Here is a 9,833-nt window from a genome sequence, read left to right as displayed (position 1 = left end):
AGCGTAATATTACACAAAAAAAGCGTATTGGACAACGTTTGATGTATAAGTTACGACATTGTGATTGAGGATTGGAAAGTATTCGTCCAAACTTCTCCATAAATACATTGTAGTTAAATCACTTCATTATCTTTGGTGGTTCTGTTGTCTTTATCGATCTGGTATAAAATGGCCTTCAGTGGATGTCATCGCCTCAAAGCACAAAATTATACAACATTCCTTCAGAAAGTCATGTATTTTTAGGAGTTTTCAGATAAAGACTATTTAGAAATGTCACTTAAAACTTCGATAAACTAATTTGTTTTTAATCAATGAATATCTTAAAAGCAAAACCCATTTCCTCACGAAATTTGGCTGCAAATGCATGTAATGGATGGCGAATTTCAGGGACATATTAAATTTTGGGCTCAATAGTGGATGTTAACGGTGATTCAGTCGGATAACGTTGTAGACGGTTGACGTCCCGGCGTGTCGACAGCCTTGGAGGCTGTGTCATAAACACGAGCTTTCAACACGGGATTGGGTTTGACGTGTCACGTGACTGATAATGGAACCAATCATGCCCATCAGGCCACATTAAACCAATGTTTCTGTTTATCAGAAAGGCCACACCAGAAAACGAAGGCCACACGAAACCAATGCTTTAGTTAATCAGAAAAATATCACGCTAAACTTTTATTTCTGTTAACCAGGAAAGCTGCATCAAATCCCTATTTTTATTTATCAGAAATAAGGTCAAACAAAAAACTATTTCTGGATATAACGAAAAGTAAATTTAACAAATAATAGGTTCATCGTTATAGGAAAGCACACTAAAACGAATGTTCCCACGAACTACACGAAATGGATACGTTTCTAATGTCGATATTGACACAATACTGGTACGTCGTGTTTTACATTGGGATCCTGATTAATCCTTCCCTATAGGTAATTGGTGGATGTAATGTCATTCTGTTTTTGATGATTAGGTGATCGTGTAGGACTGGTGGACGTCCACTAGTGTCTTTTTTGACGTGATCAGAAAAAGTAAACGTTGACTTTGGCATGATTGTTAATGTTTCGCCAAAAACAATATACAAAAACCCATTTAAACACATTAGAATCGCGCAAATTTAATATTTCTTAAATTAAATGGAATCAAAATTAAAAAAAAATAGCATAGGTCGTGCAAAGTCAACATTGATAAAAATCAGAATGATATAGGCCTTTCAAAGCCAACATTTATCAAAATCAGAATGGTTTAGGTCCTAAAAAGACAGTTTTATAAAAATCAGATTTGTTCAAGGTTTTGCAAAGTCAACAATTTTAGAAATCAGAATGGTATAGGTCCTGCAATGTCAACGTTTATAAAATTAAGAATGGTAAATGTCGTGCGAAGTCAAAATTCATATAAATCAGAATGAGATAGGTCGTGCAAAGTCAACATTTATAAAATTCAGAATGGTATAGGTCGTGCGAAGTCAACATTTATAAAAATCAGAATTTTATCGGTCGTGCAAAGCCAGGTTTTATAAAAATCAGATTGATATAGATCGTGCAAAGTCAGCGTTTATAAAAATTCAGAATGGTAACGCACTCAATGATCCAAACCTTTTCCCACTCTTCTCCAGAATCGGAATTGATGGAATGTGAATTTTGATTTTTGCGCTGTTTGTATAGCATTTGACTTCCAGGATATCAATTACAAGTCATTCTCTGTACCATACCATCACCTACTCCAACTTGATGTTGATCAATAGTCCTGTATGGTTGTGGTTTTGTTGTCAAACGCTTGTGATTTTGCGATCATTACCAGGCTTTGACCTCTAGGAATCAGAACAGATTTACACGTCCCCAAATGACCTACCTGTGTCGGTTGAGCTTTAAACAATACCAAACAATTACCTTTCCGGTACATTTGCCATTTCTGTACTTTTTTCAATAGTATCTGTGTAGTAAATCCATAACTTGTTCATAGTTAGCCCTCAGTTTATCGATTTCGTGTTAGAATTGCGTTTTTTTACAATCTGATGGTATCCTGTTGTTTTAACATCTGAGAGATGCATTGCTGATCAATTGTTAAATTACGCACTACATAAAATGTTTTCTCTGTGTACGAAATAGTCTAAATAAGGCGTTTGCTTTATCTCGGTGTCTCTGTTTTATCATTGAGTCAAAGAATGGGGCAACTCTGATATTTGTGTATCTTATCACAACATGCGAAATATCAACAGTCCCAGCTGTCAAAACAATGAAAATTACCACCGGGAAATTAAACTGCTATTCTGGACCACATACAAGGAGAGATCTGTAACAAATGCCTTGAACGTCTCAATATCATCCTTACATAACTTACTTAACCACAAATAAATTCACGTGACTGGCGTAATTGTGTATGTTCACCAAAGGACTTCAGAAAAATTGTGTTTGTTTACCATCTGTCAGGACTTTAGAGAAATTGTGCAGGTTTACCATCTGCTGGGACTTTAGAGAAATTGTGCAGGTTTACCATCTGCTGGGACTTTAGAGAAATTGTGCAGGTTTACCATCTGTCAGGACTTTAGAGAAATTGTGCAGGTTTACCATCTGCTGGGACTTTAGAGAAATTGTGCAGGTTTACCATCTGCCAGGACTTTAGAGAAATTGTGCAGGTTTACCATCTGCCAGGACTTTAGAGAAATTGTGCAGGTTTACCATCTGCCAGGACTTTAGAGAAATTGTGCAGGTTTACCATCTGCCAGGACCATCTGAAGTTGTAACTCTGTATACGCCAGCAAATAGAATGACTTCGTACTCCTGTTACGACTGCTGCTTTCCTTTCTAAGAAAGGCGACTTTGGACATAAATGAATTATATTGTGTTATTTTAGAACATTGATTGGGAAAAGAACGAAAAGACCAATATGGAATGCACTTCATTAGAATGATTGCAACTGTACATGACAAAAATAACCACGCTTTTTTTTTTTTTTTTTTTTAGAAATGAGGTCCCCTGTCACTCTACTCACGTGGTAATTACATTCTGTTCTTTATTTACAAGTCCCTTGCCGTTTTACTTACACCACAGTTGTACTTCGTTTTGACTTCACAAGCCGTATTTCTATGATACTTCGACCTAGACTCCATTTTATAGATTTATATAGGACGAGGAATGACGAGTACTATACTGGTCCTCTTTACACAGTTCTTTTCACTCTGTAATTTTTTCTTGTCATAGTCATACCCCCTAAGGTCTTAATTTTGTCAAGCTTTCATTGACAGCACGGGAAGTTAACGTATTGGCATGGTGCCTTTTCATCACAGTAAATGGTCCTGTTATCATCTTATGCATGATATTGGTATCTTGCGGCTTTTCTTTGTTGATAACAATTCCCTGTTTCTACATGTACTAGCGTTTGCATGTTGCATTTAAATCCTGGTTTCTGCATGTTTGACGAGCAAATCACCCCTGTATAGTTTCTAGAGAGCAAATCGCCCTCTTTATTAAGTCAAACAGAGGCAGAAAACACATTGACGACATAAATCAAGAGTAGGTAACTCTCACCTGGTGACAACATATCAACTGTTGATAGGGAAAGCTACAAGAAGAATCAAACTCAAATAACAACAGAAAACACAGACGAAAGAATAAAACAAGGGGAGGTTACCCTGATCAAGTTACGACATCCCGCTGAGATTAAGGAAGCAACTAGTAGACCTAAGTATATTGACAACAATAGAATATTGACAACAATAGAAAACGGATGAACCATGAGGGAAATCAAGAGGATGAAACCGCCGTTCACTGACATCAATTGAGCGCTCAAGAACAAGCTAGCGATAAGTTACATATATAACTCTATTCATGACAATAGAGCAGAACGTTGTGAGAGCGTGTGCGATGATTTAAGTCATTGGAGTATGTGGTTGTCACTCCCCCTTGTTCTAGACCACCATGGTGCTGTATTATACACGTGCGGCCAATAAAAATATCCAGGAGACAATTATTTCATAATCAAGTTGAACAGTTATCCTCAATTGTAAATAAGGTATCTTTAATGACCGCCGGTCCAAGTGTGATACTGTGTGGACATGGGACCAATGACTAGGTGAGAAATCATTAGTTGTATTCCAGTGTCGTACATTTGTCTGAGCGGTCGATATGGGGCTATATATACATGGGAATAGATGTACACAGACACAGCTGTGCGAGCTTTACTGGTCCCTATCGCACTAATTATGGACAGGTGCACGTTCATTGATCTCAGACTCTCTCGAGACAAGGTCAGGAGAAATAATGTCGACAACGTAATCGTGTAAATCACTGCACTTTTTATATTGCTAATTCGACTTACTGTATTAAGTTCTAAGGGGACAGTTTCTCTGTTATCGTCGGTCTAACAATTTCGTTTTATTTTACAGTTGCAAACAGAATATTTTACTGTAGAATGCATTAGAACCGTAGTAATGTAGTACTTATCCTCACTTACACTGTATTATTACACGTTGTATTCTTCTTTTGAACTTTGTATTAAACATCTGTATAACAGAGAGAACACTATTATAATTACAACATTGATTAATATCTTAGACTGGGGACGTAATGTCCAAAGAAGCATAAATACGTGTCCATATGATTCTTCTGCATGGTTCCAGCCGTCATGTAATACGTTGTCTACCAAATTAAATGACGTGAACGCGTTGATGAATTTCGACAAAACACTATACTACCCTAATGATTATCTTCTTTGTTTATGGAATTACCTGCCAAATAGCACTTTGAGAAAAGGTCAGGATCGTTCACTTTAGCCCTCTGGACTTTATATCTACAGTCTTGTGGTGTAGTTGCCATCCTATCTTGCCGTTGATGAGTTGGTCCTATATGTCTTTTATATGTTAAGAGCCGTAAAAGGTTGAAGTAAATCATCCACCGTCAATGGATGACTTTTCTCTCTCAGATAAGTTAATAGCGTATCACATAAAAATAGAATTAATTTTAACTAGACGGGAAAACCTATTGTTTACGTGTTTCCGCGTCGTCCTCATATCGTGACTTCCTTACTGTTATAATGATTTGTTCCCGTTGTCCTCGAATCATTTTCCTGCCTTCCCTACAGTTCTAATGACTTGTTCTTGTTGTCCTCGAATCATTTTCCTGCCTTCCCTACAGTTCTAATGACTTGTTCTTGTTGTCCTCGCATCATTTTCCTGCCTTCCCTACAGTTCTAATGACTTGTTCTTGTTGTCCTCGAATCATTTTCCTGCCTTCCCTACAGTTCTAATGACTTGTTCCCGTTGTCCTCGAATCATTTTCCTGCCTTCCCTACAGTTCTAATGAATTGCTCCCGTTGTCCTCGAATCATTTTCCTGCCTTCCCTACAGTTCTAATGACTTGTTCCCGTTGTCCTCGAATCATTTTCCTGCCTTCCCTACAGTTCTAATGACTTGTTCCCGTTGTCCTCGAATCATTTTCCTGCCTTCCCTACAGTTCTAATGACTTGTTCCCGTTGTCCTCGCATCATTTTCCTGCCTTCCCTACAGTTCTAATGAATTGCTCCCGTTGTCCTCGAATCATTTTCCTGCCTTCCCTACAGTTCTAATGACTTGTTCCCGTTGTCCTCGCATCATTTCCCTGCCTTCCCTACAGTTCTAATGACTTGTTCCCGTTGTCCTCGCATCATTTTCCTGCCTTCCCTACAGTTCTAATGACTTGCTCCCGTTGTCCTCGAATCATTTTCCTGCCTTCCCTACAGTTCTAATGACTTGTTCCCGTTGTCCTCGCATCATTTTCCTGCCTTCCCTACAGTTCTAATGACTTGTTCCCGTTGTCCTCACATCACTTCCTGCCTTCCCTACAGTTCTAATGATTTGTCCCCGTTGTCCTCACATCACTTCCTGCCTTCCCTACAGTTCTAATGACTTGTCCCCGTTGTCCTCACATCACTTCCTGCCTCCCCTACAGTTATAATGATTTGTTCCCGTTGTCCTCGCATCATTTCCTGCCTTCCCTACCGTTCTAATGACTTGTTCCCGTTAACCTCACATCACTTCCTGCTTCACTACAGGTCTAATGACTTGTTCTCGTTGTCCTAATCATCATGGTCCTACCTTCCCTTACATGACTTGTCTTCACGTTATACCATCGTTCAGTGTTTTTATTATGTTATCCTGATGACGCGTTATTTCCCTTCAGTGATAAATTGGTCCCTTTTAATAATTCCTACAATCGTGTACCATAAGGCGGTCACATCCCTCTGCATTTTTCTAGTCCCTCGTTTCCCTAACCCGAAGTTTTTAAATTTCACGTGGATAATTCCCACCTGTGTTTATCAATGATTGCCCATCATCAACACTGTTTTCTTGATAGAACATGGATTATACAGGAGACACACGAGGGATAGCACCTTTAAACAGTTTGAATACAGTAAATGATATATCACGACTAAACCTACATCATTTAGCTGTTTAATTATTCTAGGATTCCTCGATGACGCGAGTAGGTAAGAGTGTGGAAATTCAAAATGGCGGTTAATAAATCAAATCATTGCTAAGATCTTAGTACATGTAAATCGATTGGGTAGTTTACAATCCAAACACAAACGTTTAACGAGTCAATCGAAAACAATCGGTATAAGTATCGTAATGGTCGGACATAAGGTTTTTTTGATTTCAGAATATTTTATTGTCAAGATGGTACAGATAAAGGGAATTGGGCAACAGGACAAGCCTATAAAAGCCCTCTCCTGTTATGTTCAGTGTTGTAAATATATGTATGTACAATTAAAAAAATACCAACAATCTAGTAAACATATACATATACCAAGTTTGTATAAATACATGTGATATCCTTTAATCAACAATGCTACCGACCGTGGGTAAAATGGTTAGCTGAAGCCAATAACAAATCGTTCACCAGCTGTATTAATGGCTAAGTAAATGGGGACACGTGTATCACTGTGTCAACTAATGCCTGTCTAGATTAAATCAGAACCGAAATTAGGTATCGAAAATTAAAAAAACCGCGGCACTAACAAAAACAGGAATCGACGAGACACCAAAACACAATGTAATGAGAACGGGTACAGAGTAGACAACACGACACAAGGTAATGACAACAGGAACACAGCTTGCATCAAACACAAGGTAATGACAACAACAGAAACCGAGATGGCACCAAAACACGAGAAAATGACATCAGCAATCTGACATGCGCCAAAATTCAAGGTAATGGCAACAGTAAGCGAGGAGACACCAAATCGCAAGATTTTGACAACAACAACAAAACAGACAACACAACACAAGGTTATGACAACAACAAAAGATATGACAACAAATCACAAGGTTGTGACAACAAAAGGAATTGAAGATATAAAAATATATGAGGCACCGAAAACAATTGGAAAGACAGCAACAATTCCCTTCATTAATGTGCTTATACTTTATCTATTACTATCATTTAAAGGTGTTAGACACATGTACGAGGTTTTTGTTCATTCCTTTGAGCTGACTGGATGTAAACTCTGCTGTCTGATCGCTTAGTCCCTGGGGTTTGTTATAACCCTACATGGCATGCATGATTCAGATATTAAATAAAAATAGATTATGTATTCGACATTCTTATATTAATTTCCAATACCCAAAATTGACATATTGATTGAATTACAAGGGTATTACACTGTCTATCTATTTTGTTAAGGCTTTAGGTTTTTCTAATCTTCGTTCTCGCTATCCATCATTTCGGTCTCTTAAATTATCTTAAAATACCAGATGTACATTTGTATAATGCGATTTCCGGTACACAAGTTTAAACCTTGTAAATATAATTATTCAATTCATATGAAAGGGTGACATTTCATTTTGCGTTCTTTCTACAATTTCCTATCTTAAACATTGTATGCGTGTAAGAAATATACATTCTCCCACAGTTCACCGGTTTACCCCCAGTTTTAATCGTTAGAGATATCTCTGTCAACCCCCAAGGGTATGACAGATTGCACGCGGTAACCTTCTGAACCGGAAGTACTTACTGAAGTACTTTTTGAGTGACGTCACTAATAGTTCCCACGTTGTTACTTAATATTAAATATGATAATGAGAGTTTTATGAAATGACAAGATGTACTGTTGTTAATACCAGAATAATATCACTGTTACCTTATTTCAGTGTCTTTTTGGGGTACTTCTTTTAAATGAGAATGGTTTATAAATATACCTTGACCACGATTTGATATGCAATTTTTTGAAGTGGTGGGAGAAAGATAATAATTCCTTACCTAGGGGGTGTGACAAAGAAATGTCAACCCTCTGGGAATTCTCTTTGTCACATCCTCAAGTCAGGTAAATATTCTATTATTCCTTCAGTTATGATATCTCATCTATTTTCCTGGCTTATATTGTTGTCTATAGGTATAGGCTGTCGATATCAGGGAGTCCTCGATTCACCTAAACATCAATTACCAACGCACACACAATTAGAATATGCTATTAATTTCGGAAGTGTCATATTGAATAAGACAAATACACAATATCAGACATGATACCGTTATTTTATCTATATGATTTAAGACTTAATATAGAATATACAGCACACATTCGATATAATACTTTATACAAAACAGCAATACGTCAAACTATAATTATATGGGGTAGGTCTACAATATCGATATAACTACAAGGAAAGTAGAACTGAAGGTTTTATTTACCAAATGTGTACAATCAATATCTCAAGGCTGTTAGAATCCTTACATTAACTACAAAAACGACTGTTATGTAAGCAGTATATGCAAATACTTTTTACACGTACGTCATGTTGATGAAACATTTGTCAGGAATACGTATCAAATTAGGAGATTGATGGTATTCTTCGATGACAGGATTTTTAGGCATCTATAATATAATCTGCATTAACTGATAATTTTAATCCGTAAAAAATGTAAAGGTATATAAAATCCACTCTCAGGAGCATTGACCTTACCAGCTTTAAATCTATGTATTGTTAGCATACAATAGTATATCAGTATATGTTATGAAAATGACGAAGATATAATGATATTGAAATCTTGATAATGGAAATATGATGTATGACGCTTCACAGACTTCATGTCGCTGGAAATAGGGCATGTAACATGACATATGAAAAATTTAGAGAAAACTAAAAACGAAGAAAATCAATAGTAATGACCAAAATACCAATATCCAAGACAACTAAAGACAAAATCAAATGTTAAAGTGAACTAAACGTGAACCAAACAAAAACAATAACCAGATCAAACAAGAACAACGAAAACCAAGAACATCGACGAAAGAACAACGATAAAGAAACAAAGAACAATGTCAGCAAAAACAAAGAACAACGAAAAGGAAAGAAAGGACAACGTCGACGAAAACAATGAGCGGCGACAACGAAAACAAAGAACAACGACAAAGGAAAGAAAGGACAACGACAACGAAAGCCAAGATCAACGACAATGAAAACAAGGAACGACGATAACGAAAAGAAAAAGAACAACGACAAAGGGAAAAAAGGACAACGACAGCAAAGCGAAGAGCAACGATAACGAAAACAAAGAACGACAACATTCACATTTCGGATCAAAACAGTACATTTTCCATGATGTTTTTTTCTAAACAAAGTAAACTCCCGACTAATCCTACCTGTTTATTCATTAAAATATTGTTAACTATTTATTAATGTATATATTTATTTATTTATGTGATTAATAAAAACTATTTATTTATTTATTTATTTATTTACTGTCTACATGTATGTATTTATGTTAAACGTTATATATATAAGAGAGTTCAAGGATGCATGAAAGTAGAATGAATGTAGAGAAAGATGAATGACACGAGAAGGCCCTCCTGCGAGAGGACAATG

This window comes from Pecten maximus, chromosome 15, assembly GCF_902652985.1.
Source record: "Pecten maximus chromosome 15, xPecMax1.1, whole genome shotgun sequence".
In the NCBI taxonomy this organism is placed as follows: domain Eukaryota; kingdom Metazoa; phylum Mollusca; class Bivalvia; order Pectinida; family Pectinidae; genus Pecten; species Pecten maximus.
The sequence above is the reverse complement of the archived record's forward strand: the minus strand, read 5'-3'. Positions refer to the sequence as shown.